Raw genomic sequence first — 13,533 nt, forward strand, 5'->3', positions numbered from 1 at the left:
ATGGATGATATATTATTGGCTCATGCTGATCCAGAGACACTTTCAGAAATTTTTACTCAGTTAGAGGCTTCACTTACAGCAATGGGTTTATGTATAGCTCCTCAAAAAATTCAAAAGGTGTCTCCTTTTCAATATTTAGGCCAGATAATTCAAGGACGTACAATCCGTCCTCAAAATCTCCAGATAAGAGTTAAGGAGTTACGTACCCTTAATGATTTTCAAAAATTATTGGGAGATATTAATTGGCTAAGGCCATCCTTAAAATTAACTACTTCTGAGTTAAGTCCTTTATTTCAGATATTACAAGGTAATCCTTCTCCAACCTCTCCACGTCAGCTAACCTTGGAAGCTAAGGCAGCCTTGAAAAAGGTTGAAGTTGCAATTAAAAATGCACAGCTTACTAGAATAGATCCTAAAGAAATAGTGTATTTGTTAATATTTCCAACTAAACATACCCCAACAGGAGCCATATGGCAAAGATTAGGAGTTATTGAGTGGATTTATTTATCCCACTCTCCTCAAAAAACATTAATTCCTTTTCATGATTCTATAGCTCAATTAGTAATTAAAGGTAGAACTAGGATTTTACAATTAATTGGATCTGAGCCTGATATCATAATTATTCCATTTTCTGCTCAACAAACTAACTGGCTTTTTCAAACTTCTAACTATTGGCAAATAGCTTTTGCTGATTTCCCTGGACAGATAGATAGCCATTATCCTCGTGATAAGATTGTACAATTTGCATCATTAACATCACTCATTTTTCCAAAAATTGTAAGAGCTCACCCAATAGAGGGAGCTTTATCGGTGTTCACAGATGGTTCTAACTCCGGTAAGGCAGGTTTTTTCAGTCGTGTTCACACAGAGGTGATACAAACTTCTTATACTTCTGCCCAAAGAGCAGAGCTTCAAGCTCTGATCTGTGCCTTAGATTACTTTTCAAATGAACCTATTAATATTTATTCTGACAGCTTATATGCAGTCGGAGTTACCAAAAATATTGAAACTTCAATGATTGGGTTTACTTCATCACAGGAGTTATTTGAATTATTTCATAATTTACAAAAGACAGTGCTAATGCGAAAGTACCCATGTTTCATAGGACACATTCGAGCCCATACTAATCTTCCTGGACCTCTAGTTTCAGGTAATGACAAAATTGATAAGTTAGTAGCTTTTTGTCAACAGATGTCTTCATATGACTGTGCACTAGCTTCCCATTCCTTGCACCATCAAAATGCTTCTAGCTTACGTAAAAAATTTAGTATTACCAGAGAACAAGCTCGTCAGATTGTAAGCCAATGCCCAAAGTGTGTTATTCACACTCCATCTCTGCCATCAGGGGTAAATCCCCGTGGATTAAAACCAAATCAGATATGGCAGATGGATGTAACTCATATTCCTCAATTTGGTAAGCAATGTTATGTGCATGTCATAGTGGACACTTATTCTAGATTTATTTTTGCCACAGCACGTACTAAGGAAAATGCTCAACATGTAATTTCTCATTGCTTAGCAGCTTTTTCCGTTTTAGGATGCCCTATGCAGATTAAAACAGATAATGCTCCAGTTTACGTAAGCTCTTCTTTTCAACAATTTTGCCAAGAGTTTCAAATTAATCATAAAACAGAAATTCCTTATAACCCCCAAGGTCAAGCCATTGTGGAACGAGCTCATTTATCTATTAAGCTTCAATTACAAAAATTAAAAGGGGGGAATAGGATTGTGACTCCCCAAAATAGCCTTAATCATGCCTTGTTTGTTTTAAATTTTTTAAACTGTGATGCAGAAGGTCACACTGCTGCTGAGAGACAAATGTCTCCTTCAGTAACAGGCCCCTTAGGCAGAGTTCTGTGGAAAGACTTACAGACTGGTCAATGGAAGGGACCAGATCCGGTAATAATGTGGGGAAAAGGCCATACTTGTATCTTCCCAGAAGGTGCTTTCCGTCCTATTTGGGTGCCTGAACGTGCTATCAGACATGGAGGAGATAGAACCCAGATTCAAGTGACTGAGGATCGACCCAGAGGAGCCACTACCCAGAAGGAGGAGATTTCGGAAAAGGATGAAGAAAGACCAGATTGAACCAGTCGAAAAGCTGATTTCGTGGAAAGACATAAAGAAGCTAACAACCCAGGCTTCCCAAATACTTCGAAGCCTAGGAAAGAACAGGACCCCAGTCTTGATGGTAGCGACAGTAATTGCCCTACTGGGCTGTCAGGATGGAGAGTCTTCCAATCAAGAATCCAGGAACTCCAGAGAATGAACCGCCGCCTCATTTTTAAGACAAAAAAGGGGGAATATGTGGGACGCCATTCTCACACGTGATCGGGTGCCTCCCGTTGAGGGTCTGAGGCACTTTGGCAAATGTCGAAGTTTTTCCCGTCCCTCTCCTGATGAGAGAGCCCATCCGTGTGGGGGTGTGCCTGACCACTGACCCCGGGGACCCAATCGCTGACCCTGACCTTGGAGTGCAGCCCCCCCTCAACCTTCATTGGATGGAATTCTCCCCTGAATCTCTGGTTCCCTAATAAAAGGCTACTCCCCGGCGTGCTCGCTCTCTCTCTCCTGCTAGCCCTGAGTAATCCTTGCTGCCCTGCTGGGCGGCTAGAGGAGCGAACCAGAGAGGGGAGCCGTCTCGGACCTAGCAATAGAATTAAGGTAACTGAGTCTGTGTGTTTTTATTTCGATCTCGTCTAACTAACTTTATGCCTAGAACCTCATTAATGAAACCACTGCGCAGGCCGCGTGGTAGAGATTTATAAAGGGATTAACTTGACTTGACTGATTTTTAAAGCATCCTGTTTCTACAGCTTATCTTACAGAAGACAATTGTTTTGTCACTGGCTTGGATTTGTGTTCCAAAGCCTGGTGGGTATGCTGCCACCTTAGAAAGGTTCTGATTGGCATCAAGTCTTGCAAAGGGGGCTGGGGCTGTAGCTCAGTGGCAGAGCTCTTGCCTAGCATACGTGAGGCACTACATTAAAAAATAAATAAATAAAATTAAGGCATGCTGGCAGTCTATAACTATTAAAAAAAAAAAAGTCTTGCAAAGGGTATTTTTCTGTCTTTTCCAAATGTTTTGTAGATGGGTGAAATTGTCAGGGAGTAGCTAGCAATGAGCAGTGAAATGCAGGCAAGGTCACAAGTGTTCTTCAAATGACCTTAGGGTCTGCTTTAAACTACTTCCAAAGTAGAAAGCAAAAGGTGATAGTTAATTTGTAGAAAATAAATATAAGCAAGGGAGCTAGTTGAAAATCACATCAAGAGAATAAGATTAATGAGACTAACTCTTGACAGAGTCCACTGAGGTTGATGTGAAGTTAGGAATTGTGACTTATAAGTGTCTCCAATTGTCTGGGAAGGAGGATTCCTTTAGTAGCACAGGAGCACTAAGGTAACTTCTGACCAGCTGCTGACCCCAGTGCCTGCATTAACATGGGATTGACTTGTAGATGAAGCCCCCCTAAATAGGATGGCCACCATGACAGTTCCGCAGAGGACCAACTAAGGTCAAAAATTCCACCACTCAGCGTGAAGGATGAGTTGAACACCTGATTGGCAGAGTACAGAGGGTTGTCCCCAGTTCTGGTAAATATCAAACAGTAATAAAATTTGGGGACAGCATCGTCTCCTTTGTCATTCTCTGCTTGGAGATGACCCACCCTCTCTCTTTAGAGTGCTCTCTGCTTGAGCCTCACTTGGCTTTTACTTTACATTCACCTATAATGAAGTTCTCTTGCATGGATATTTGGTGGCTGACTTTTAAATTTCTTTCCTTGGAACAGAAGAACTGAGGTTTGGAGTTTCAGCTCCCTGCTTTCCTGTGACACAATGTTACATCTTGATTATGTATTGACCTTCAGAAGTAATCTGCAGTATGTAACAATGAAATTATTGTTCACTGTCATCTCTGATTGTCAACAAGCCTTTGAAACATAATAAGGCAAAAGTGATTGGACTTTTGTGCCTCCAGGGTCAGGCAGGTAGAAACTGTGGCAAATGGAGAGGAACTGTGCCTTCTTTCTCTAAAGGGGACAGAAAGGGTTGTTGGCCAGTTGTCACCATGTGGGATGGGAGTGTAGTATAACCAGAGCTTCTAGTGGTTTCAAGAGAGATAGGAATTATGGATGACTATCTGAAATTCCTTTTTGGTGCTGGGGGTGAACCCCAGGGCCTTGCACTGAACTATACCTCTAGCCCCTGAAATTTCTCAACTTTAAAATGTTGGTAACTGATACATATTTCTTTTTTTGGGTACCAGGGATTGAACTCAGGAGCACTCGACTACTGAACCACCTTCCCAGCCCTATTTTGTATTTTATTTAGAGAAAGGTTCTCACTGAGTTGCTTAGCGCCTCCCTTTTGCTGAGGCTGGCCTCCATGCCATTTATTATGAAAAATTTCAAACACTGAAAGATAGAAAAGCATGGCAAGCCAATCATCGGTACATACCAAACCGATAGAAATGATCAACTCATAGCCAGTCTTATTTGGTCCCTACTCCCACCTGCTTCTCCCCACTCCAGATTATTTTGAAGCAAGACCTAGATATCATATAATCTCATCTGTAACCATTTCAGCATGCATCTCTAAGATGCATATTTGACAAATGTAATTGCAACGCTATTTTCTCACTAACAAAAAGTTAACGATTCCTTGATAACATTAAATGACCCGATGTTCAAAAATCCCCTCCTATTTATCACAAGTTTTGTTCATACATTTCATATATCAAGTCAGGATTGAAATACATCGCAGTTGGGCATGGCTTGATAGGTCTCTTTTATTCTGTAGATGAACATATCATTGTAATAAAAATAAAAAATTTCATACTGAAAGAAAGAAAACTGTTTAAGTCAGCTTTTTTATTTTTTGGATGCTGCAACCAAAATACCTGACAAGAACAATTTTCAAGGAGGAAAAGTTTATTGGGGGCTCATAGTTTCAGAGATTTCAGTCCCTAGATGGCTAACTCTGTTGCTCTGGGCCCCATGAGGCAGAACATCAAGGCAGAAAGGTGTGAAGAAGGAAAGCAGATCAGGACATGACAATTAGGAAGCAGAGAGACTGTTTCACTCACCAGGGACAAAATATATATCCCAATCATACCCCCAAGTCACACCCACCTCTTCCAGCCACATCCTCCCTGACTATAGTTAACACCCACATAATTCTATCAGAAGATTAATGCACTGATTAAGTTAAGGCTCTCCTAACTCAATCATTTCACCTATAAGCTTTCTTACATTGTCTCATTCAATGGGGGAACACCTCGTATCTAAACCATTACACTGTTGAAAAAAAAATGTTCACAGGGCCATTTACTGAAAACAAAACCTGTATTGATAAGAGAAAATTCATTATTCTGGTGATTCAATAGATAATATGATGAGTTTCCCAGGAACCAGGAAAGTACAAAATATCATGTAGGTATTCTCACCATCACACTATATAGAATATAGTACTATTTAAGAAATAATGCTTTTCATGTAAAAAAATTATAAAAACAAAACCTTGGGAAGACATCACAAAAAACAAGGGGTAAGGATCTCTAATATTTCTTTTTTCATAAAACCTATGGGTAAACTGGCAAAAAAGGTCAGAATCAACTTTTTAGAATTGTGGAAATTCACCAAAGGCTTATAGCAATCTGGAGTGCATTGGTTTAAGAAAAGTGGATGAATCTTGGTAAGAAAAGACATTTTTTTTTTGTGGTATTATATTTGCCCTGTTGCCACTTCCCCTCCCCAGCTCTCAATTTTGTTTGGTAGCCTTAAAAACAAACAGGCCACAGTTGTGAAAAAGAGCAGCCTGGCCATCAACATAGGGGCCGCATGGGATTGAAGGATCTATAAAGCCTCATTCCTGGAGAATTGTCATTATTTGGCCTGTCTGAAGGGTCCCTGGAAGATCCCATTAGCAAGGTTGTCTTTATTTGATCTGAATCAGAAACTCACAAGAAGTATAGAAAAAAAAAAGTTCACAGGGCCACTTACTGAAAACAGTTAAAAGCAATTTGTTGACTCTGTGTTTACCCAAGGCAGCGAATAATACTTGAAGGAAACAACAGTGATACCGCTGGTTAGGTGCTAAGAGCCATAGCCAAGTAATATGATGCATGGCATATTTGGTTGAAAGGTGATGCCAGCTAGCCATTGAGATGATATGATTATGTTAAGATTTACATTCATATGGCTATTGGACTCCTGCTGTCCACCTCAGCCTGCTGCGGGACTCCTGGAGAGTTCCCATTGGTTGGGGAAGTGCGGTAGGAGGGATTTCCGGAGGAGGAACTTCCTCTTGGGATCCGGGAGAACGCCGCGTTCGTCGATTGGCAATCTTCCTGGGAGTGTCCGAGGCATTGGTGGCAATTTCAAAAATAAAGTTTGTTCCTGCTTGAGTGGCTGGTGATTTTGTGCCTAGCCAGACTGCAACAGTTAGGCAAGCATATGAAGCAGGGTTTATTTAAAAAGGGGTAACATTGACTTCTCCCAAGAGGAAGAAGTGGGCCATAGCTGGTATCATGGTATCTCAAGAGGCGAGGTGTTCTGCCTTTTTTTTTTTTTTTAATATTTTTTTAGTTGTAGATAGACAGAATACGTTTATTTTGTTTATTTTTATGTGGTGCTGGGGATGGAACTCAGTGCCTCACGCATGCTAGGCAAGTGCTCTACCACAGAGACACAACCCCAGCCCCAGTTCTAGGATTTATATGTCCTAGGATTCCTTTGTTTTCCTGCCTTCTTCCCCTTATCTTTCTCCTTCCTGCTTAGGTGACTAGGCCCAGGAATGCTCAGTGGGAGGGCCAAAAGGTGAGAACTGGTGGGATGAAGGGGGAAGGGCAGGATGGAGCAGCCCCAGGACACAGTAACTAACAAGCTTATAGCGCCCTGTAGGGAGGGGAAATTCCTGGGACAGGTTACCCTGGCAACAGGTTGGAGCAGGGGCGAGTTCTTGATAAGATTCCTCAGGGGACAGTCTCCAACTTCTCAGACTCACTCAAAATTGGCCTCCTTGACCCGACCTGACTTGATTTACCTATCTACACTGACAGTCTATCTAATTCTGGCTTCAACAGAATAACCAAAAAGCTTAAAAGAAAAAGTTGGCCGTGAGACATTCACAGGGGTTTTGAAAAGCATTGACATATTCTTGAGAATCTGGAAGGTCACCTGCATGAGCAGGGCTGTGGTCATGATGAAGACTGAGAAGGTCTTGGTATTCTCACATCTGGCTGATTTTTAGTCTCTGACCAAGCAGAAGTGAAGGGTTTGGAAAATTTCCAATTGTCTGAACATTTAAGGTATGTGGACACACACACACATACACACACAAACACACACACACACACATACAAATACTCCTTCTGCAAAGAGTGGGAGACTTACTAGTTTCAGACCTTTAACAAGATTTCTGTCCAATCATTAGCTGATCACCAAACTAACTGAACAGAGGTGCTCATGTGCTACATGCAACAAAGAAGACTACAGAATTAGTTTTTTAAAAAGAACATGAAAGAAACAAATGAGGTCTGGGGATTATTACCCAAAGGACATGTATGAAGACACGAATTGGTGTGAATATACTTTGTATATAACCAGAGATATGAAAAATTGTGCTCTATATGTGTAATAAGAATTGTAATGCATTCCTCTGTCATATATAAATTTAAAAAATTAAAAAAAGAAACAAAGAGAAATGATGAAACACAAACTTGGTTCTTTGAAAAGATTAACAAAATTCATCAAACTTTAGTGAAACTAAGAAAAAAAAGAGTTAAACTAACATTACTAAATAAGGAATGAAAGAAGAGACATTATTGACCTGAAGACATAGGGCTATAGGGAAAATCTATGAACAAATTAGCCTAGGTGAAATGAACAAATTCTCAAAAAGACACAAACTACCAAAACTGATTCAAGAAGAAATAGAAAACTGGAACAGATCTATAAAAGGAAATGAGACTAAAACGATATTAAAAATCATCTTCCTGCAAATAAATGCACAGAACCAGATGATTTCGCTGATGAATTCTTTCAAACATATAAATAATTGATACAATTCAAACAAATAAGAAAAAAATAAATGAAATAGGGAAAATTTTTCTGTTCATTATAAAAGACCAGTATAACCCACATTCAAGAATCCTGCCTTGGTGGGGCATGGTGGTTTATATGCCTGAAATCCTAGTGATTCTGGAGGCTAAGGTAGATAGATTACAAGTTTGAGGTCAGCTGAGCAACTTAGTGAGACCCTATCTCAAATTGAAAAAAAATTAAAAAAAAATAGGGCTGGGGATGTAGTCAACTTGTAGATTGGTCCTGGTTTAATCCCCAGTTCAAGGAAGAAAGGAGGAAAGGAAAGGACAGAAGGAAGGAAGGAAGGAAGGAAGGAAGGAAGGAAGGAAGGAAGGAAGGAAGGAAGGAAGGAAAGAAGGAAGGAAGGAAGGAAGGAGTGTACCTCTAAGGACTTCATTGCAAGTGGAATGATAGAGTATTGGACTTGAGTTTCATCTTTTCATTTCAATATGCAGGACTGTCTTTAGGATTTCTTGCAGGGCAGGTCTAGGGTCTCAGCTTTTATTCAACCAGGAAATGTCTTAATTTATTTCTCTCTTTGAAGGACAGTTTGCCAGATATAAGTTTCTTAGTTAATAGGATTTTGTTTGTTTATTTGTTCTTTTGCTTTTTACCACTGGAATGTATCAGAGAGCTGCCTTCTAGCTCCAGGGTTGCTGATGAGAAATCTGCTGATGACCTTCTTGAGGGTCCCTTGGATGTGTCAATTAGCTTCACTAATGTTGTTTTCAAGATTCTTTCTTTGTTTTGTCTTTGGACAGTTGGATTATAAGGTGTCTCAGTGTGGGTCCCTTTGAGTTCATCCTATTTGAAGTTGATTGAGCCTGTATGTTTGGATTCATGTCTTTCAACAAAATTGGGAAGTTTAGGCTCTGAATAAACTTTTGTGGCTCAATAATTAGTATCCCTGCTCTTCATCTTTCCTTTTCTCCTTCCCTTTCTTGATGCCTGATGGCCAGAAAATTCCTTGAGATCTATTTTGCTGCAGGTTTTTGTTTCCTTTGGTATACCCAGCTAAAATTTCATGGTTTAAGTAGCACTATGCATCTTTGGTGGTGGTTTAAAAAATATTTCATATAACATATATATGAAATATTTTTATATATAATATACTTATATATAAATGATGGTATCATTTAATCAGTTTTGTAGAAAAAATTTGGCCACATTTCACCTTTAAGCTCTACACAATAAAGATTCAGGGGCCAATGCATTCAGATGATTCTGGTTGTATCTTTATAGTTGGAGACATAAAGTATCTTGTGGTTATTCAGAAAGTGCTTGAGTCCATTGGATTGGATCACTATCTGACAGATTCATTATTAAGCTTCTATTAGAATCAAATTCACAGTAGCACAATTATTGTGCATCTACTTATATGAGGCACTATAAACCAGTTCAAAACTGTGTTTGTTTTCCTGAAATTAATTATGCTTATAAATATACTCCAAAGGAAAAAGGGTAAAAGAAAGATGGAAATGTTTAGTTTTTAAATGCATTTTTTTCACTAAAGAGTTTCAATAGTTTGTGAATTACTTTCTAAAGTCTGAATTGTATCTACCTTCCCTTTTTTCCTACTACCCTGACATAAATTTGTTGTTGAAGTCCAAACTCTCAGTAACACAGAACATAACCTATTTGCTGACAGGTTCTTTTTTTATGACGGGGCAGGGGGGGTGGTTGGAGGAGTACTGGGGATTGAACTCAGAGGCACTCTACCACTGAGCCACATCCCCAGCCCTATTTTGTATTTTATTTAAAGAAAGGGTCTCACTGATTTGCTTTAGCACCTCACTTTTGCTGAGGCTGGCTTTGAACTTGTGATCCTCCTGTCTCAGTCTCCCAAGCTGTTGGGATTATAGGCTTGGCATCTGGCCGCTGATAGGTTCTTCACAGAGATAGTCAACTTAAGATGAAATCATTAGGGTCAGTCCTAACCCAGTATGATTGTTGTTGTCCTGATGAAATGGGGGAACTTGGACATGGAGAAGTGCATAGAAGAAAGATAATGTTAAGAGACACAGGGAGAAGACAGCTGTCTACAAGGCCAAGGGGAGAAGCATGGAACAAATTCTTCCCAAGTCCTCAGGAGGAACCAGTCTTGCCAGTACCTTGACTTTGACTTCTAGTCTCCAGGACAGTGAGGCAATATATACACATATTTTTGTTCTGTTTGTTTAAGCCATTCCGTTGACATTATAGCTCTTAGAGTAGCCCTACTAGACTAATACATTACTAGTATGATTTTTTTAAAATATAAAGCTAATCAACTCTTTAACAAAGGATAGAAATGTGGATATTTGCGCATGATGAAGCAAATCAGTATGAATAAGTTCATGATATTGTAAAAATTCTCTGATGTATCAGTAAAAAAAAAAGAAATGTGAATATTTTTATTTTGCCATTTCTAAAACTCACAAGAGTTTGCAGCTTATTTCTGTGTCCTATCTTCTCTTAATGGAATTCTAATTCCACAAAATGAGGAATGAATACTGCACTCGCCTCATTTCTTCCTATTATTTCAAATGAGTCCTGTGATGTTCTCAGCTAGGTTTTTGCTTTCATGTGTCTTGTCAAAAAGGAAGCTCACTTTTGATCTCCGTCTACTTAGGACTCATCAAAGGCTCAGGACATCCATACTTCATGCTTCTCAACAGAAATACCAGCAACCTGGCTGAGGTCTGAAAGCCATCCTCTTCACAGGAACTCACAGATTGAATTTCTAGGTGGCTGAAGATGTCTGGATTGAAAACTACCCTATTTGAAAGGAAATGGGTGTCATCAATCTTTCCAGAATATCAAAAGCTATAAGACCCACAGCTCACAAGATATAATGACTGCCTAGAAAAACCACGTGAAGAGTGGCAGCCGGTGTAGTCCGTAGAATTTTAATCATCTGCTTGGCAAATTTGCTATGCAATCATTTAATTTTGAAAGCCTCTTTTTACATCTCATGGCCTGTGGGATAATTTGCGTAGACAAAGAAAGAAAGCCTCCCAGCTTCCAGATTGTAGAATCTCTCTATGATTTTTTGATTAAATGTAGCCCATCCTTTACTATATTCTTCAGAGCAGAAAAGACAGACAGCAGGCCTAGAAGAAATCAGTTGATTTTCACTGATTGAAAGACTCGCATGGTCAGCTATGGCAGCGAGCTTTCAAGTCTCCTATTTTCAGGTTTTGATGGAATTGGGCCTCTGAAATCTTTTGGTATATTTGTGCCTCCTGTATTCATAAAGTAGCCCAGAGATACTCTGTATATTTGTAGTGATGAAGGTGGTGAGCTTGTCCAAATAATTTCAAATGTATTGAAATTATTATCAGAGTTGCAGAGGAAGTTCTCACTTGTGGGAGACCTTAAAGTTTCCATGGAGTGACTAAATGTCATGTTGCTTGAGCCATCTCTGAGGCCTTACCACAGTAGCAGAGGAATATAGGAGGTGAATTGTTTGGTAGTGCAGATGAATGACTTGAGAGACACAGAGGCAGGTTGATATCTCTAGGAAGGACATAGGGCCAAGGCAGGAAGCAGATGGGAAGCTACACATCTTATCCTGCATACTTCATTTTGGTTCTTTTAAAAATTTATTTAAAAAGAAAATATTTGTACTATGTAATTTAAAATCAAAGATAAAAGTGCAAATCTTGAACTAACATGAATGTAAACCCTCAAATACATAGTAGTTCACACTGGATGTTTAAATTTTTTTTTTAAAAAAATGCTAAGCGGGAGTACACTGATTAATTGAAGCAGATTTTTTTTTGACTTCTTCCAAACCCTTAGGCAGCACCTTTTAAAATGCTGTACTCACATTTTATTTATTTATTTTTTTAAATGACAGTAGTATGGACTTATTACTTACCTAATGTGTTAAATATGTTAGTGTCTTCACCTTTCATCTTCACTGGAATCCCCAGGAGGAAAAATTATGAATGTTAGAGAATTAGCCAGGTAGGCATCACCTACAGCTCCTGCCTCAAATGTATTATTCTCAGGAATGCATTTCAAACCCCTGACTTCATTAAAGACCATTTGGAGATACTGTCTTTTCACTGGATATACTATTAAAATGATGAACTGTTCAAACAGAAATAAACATAACTATCTTCCCCTATCCCCCTAAAGTCATCCTATTGTTGCTAGGGAATAAATCTCTGCATTGTCCCTGCCATATATGGATAGATAGCTGTTGTTTGGAATGCTGCCTTGAAGGTCAAGTCCTAGGTTAGAAGAAATAAAGTGTCAAGATGTATCAAGAACAGAATTTTGGCTGAGATGCTGGGGCACAATTGTAATCCAGCAGCTTGGAGGCTGAGATAGGAGGATTGCAAGTTTAAAGTCATGCAATTTAGTGAGGCCCTATGCAATTTAGCAAGATCCTGTCTCAAAATAAAATATAAAAAAGGGCTGGGAATGTAGTTCAGTGGTTAAATGCTACTGGGGTCAATCTCCAGTACTAAAATAACAACAACCAAAACCAGACAAGAAACAAACAAATAACCCAGAAATTTGTAATATAGGATATTTTGAAATAGACTGAGCTAGCTGCCACATAATAAATTCTTCAGATAACCCACATTTAGGCATCAGAGCTTTTAAAGATTTAGTCTTTCTCAACAATAAATGTTGTTGAGGATGTGGGGGAAAAGGCACATTCATACATTGCTGGTGGGATGGCAAATTGGTGCAACCAATCTGGAAAGCAGTATGGTGATTCCTTAGAAAAGTTGGAATGGAATATATATATATATATATATATATATATATATATATATATAGTGCTGGGGATTGAACTCAGGGCCTTGTAAATGAGAGGTAAGTACTCTACCAACTGAGCTATATCTCCAGCCCCTGGAACCACCCAGCTAGTCCACTCCCAGTCTATACCCAAAGGACTTAAAATCAGCATACTATAGTAATGCAGCCACATCATCAAATCAGCTGTTTGTAGCAGCTCAATTCACAATAGCTAAATGGTGGAGGCAACCTAGATGCCCCTCAATAGATGAATGGATAAATAAGCTGTGGTATAGACACACAATGGAATATCACTCAGCATTAAAAGAGAATAAAATTATGGCATTTGCAGGTAAATGGATGACGTTGAGAATATCATACTAAGCGAAGGAGGCCAATCCTAAAAAACCAAAGGCCGAATGATCTCTCTGATAAGTAGATGGTGATTCATAACATGGGGGGGGGGTTGGGGGGAGAGAGGGCATGGGAAAAATAGAGGAAATCTGATTGGGCAAAGAGGAGGGAGGGGTGGGGAGGGGGCATGGGGTAGGAAAGATGGTGGAATGAGATGGACATCATTATCCTAGATACATGTGTGACTGCACATATGGTGTGATGCTATATCACGTACAACCAGAAAAATGAAAAGTTGGGGTGCAATTGTGTCCAATGAGTCAAAATGCATTCTGCTGTCATATATGCCTTAAAATTA

The 13,533-nt window shown here is 39.2% G+C and overlaps 1 non-coding gene across 1 annotated transcript; it reads left to right on the forward strand.

Annotated features, from left to right (window-relative positions):
* The first annotated feature begins 10,384 nt into the window (after positions 1–10,384).
* LOC113182668 (small nucleolar RNA Z39) lies at positions 10,385–10,447 on the forward strand. The gene has a single exon (XR_003300774.2). It is a non-coding gene; the product is annotated as a small nucleolar RNA Z39 (small nucleolar RNA).
* The last annotated feature ends 3,086 nt before the right edge of the window (positions 10,448–13,533 follow it).

Source organism: Urocitellus parryii, chromosome 3 (assembly GCF_045843805.1).
Source record: "Urocitellus parryii isolate mUroPar1 chromosome 3, mUroPar1.hap1, whole genome shotgun sequence".
Lineage (NCBI taxonomy): Eukaryota > Metazoa > Chordata > Mammalia > Rodentia > Sciuridae > Urocitellus > Urocitellus parryii.